The sequence below is a fragment of the Chaetura pelagica genome, unplaced genomic scaffold (genome assembly GCF_000747805.2).
Source record: "Chaetura pelagica isolate M959 unplaced genomic scaffold, ChaPel_1.0 scaffold405, whole genome shotgun sequence".
Lineage (NCBI taxonomy): Eukaryota > Metazoa > Chordata > Aves > Apodiformes > Apodidae > Chaetura > Chaetura pelagica.
In genome coordinates, this window is record NW_009953489.1 from 1,952,067 (window position 1) to 1,953,687 (window position 1,621).

Here is a 1,621-nt window from a genome sequence, read left to right on the forward strand (position 1 = left end):
TCAACCTCGACCCCAAGATCACCGAGTGAGTGGCTGTGACCCCCGGGGCTCCCCCGGCAGCGACACCGCTTCCTCCGGCTCCTTGTTCCCTCCCGACACCCCGGGGCCGTGTTCCCGCTCCACACGGTGCCCCAACTCCCCACCGGCCCCTGCCCCGTCCCTCCCCAGCCCCGGCTGCCCCAGGACCCCCCGTTAGCTCCGGGCCCACCCGCTGGTCCCCGCTGCCCCCCAGCTGTGGGGCTCCCGTGCCCAGGAGGGCAGCACAGCCTGATGTTGCACCCCCAGCTCCCTGCTGGGCCCCTCAGCGAGGGGTGACAGTTGCTCACTCCAGATTTGCCAACCGGGCCCGGGTCCCCTCGGTGCCACCGGCAGCAAAAGGGCCTGGAGTGTGTGGGGGTGTCAGTGTCTGGGGGGTGTCCCGGGGGTTGTGCTGGCCCCACGGCAGAGGGGCTTAGGCAGGTGGTGACTGCTGCCTACATCATCCCTGGAGCCACTGCTCAGGCTGGAGTGCAGGGTTGGAAGCAGCTTCATTTTCTAAACTAGGGAAATGTTGGAATTTGAGGTTTGAGACTGTCAGGGTGGCCAAGAGCCTTGTTGTGTGATTTTTCTGGTGTCAGCAGTGGGATGTAGGTTGGACAGAGGAGAGTTACTCACTGGAATAACTGAGTGGTAACAGTGTGAGCAGCTGCTTATGGTGAAGAAGTGCATAAATCACACACGTGTGTGCATTTCGTGTTTTCTCCAGACTGCAGCTCATCATCTTCTGAGCAAACATGATGTTTGAACAGTTAAATCGTCAAGGAGATGAGACCTGCAGCCCAATATTTGGATTGTGTGCTGACAAATCAGTAGGTTGATAAAAAAAACAAAACAACAAACCAAAACAATTTGAGGTTTTTACACCTGTAAGAAACAAGCATTTTTTGTTACCTGTTGTGTAAATCTGCCATGGAAGACTTCTGTGATTCTCTGACTCTCTTCCTGCTTCTTTTTGGGTGTGTACAGGTGTGAGGGTTTTATTCTAAATGTAGTTCATCTCAACAGAGCACTTTTCCAGTAGTCTCTAAATGGGCTCATTAATGCATTGTGCTTTTCAGCCCTTCAGCTTTGGGTGGTTTCTACATGAATGACCATTTTTATCCCACAGCTCTGTTACTCTGGTTTGTCCACATTCACTGACCATGTAAAATCAGATAAAGGAGTTCTTGAGTGTGTGGTTTGCAGGGTCCTTAAAGACTCAGGTAATTGTAAGTGCATTAGATCCTTCACTTCTAGGGGTGATGGTTAGTGGTGGTTTTACAGACCCTGTTACTCTGATTCTAGACCAGGCAAGCTATAGCTTTATCTGGCAGAATGTACAGTTTTCATAGTTTGGGTAAAATGAGTTTTGCTCCAGGGTCAGAAAATCTGGGTGTTTCCTCAGGTGCTTCCTCACCAAGTGTTTAAAGTTTGCCCAGTGATGAGTGAAGGTGCTTGCTGCTGTTTCCAGACTTTATAGTGCTGTGTCTTGCTTTTGGTTTTGCTTTAAGAACGTGCTCTCCTGCATCTGTCTTGTTATCTTCGTTTCCTTGGCAATAAAAAAAGGGGGAAGTTCCTTTTAACACGTGCAGAGAGAAAGAGT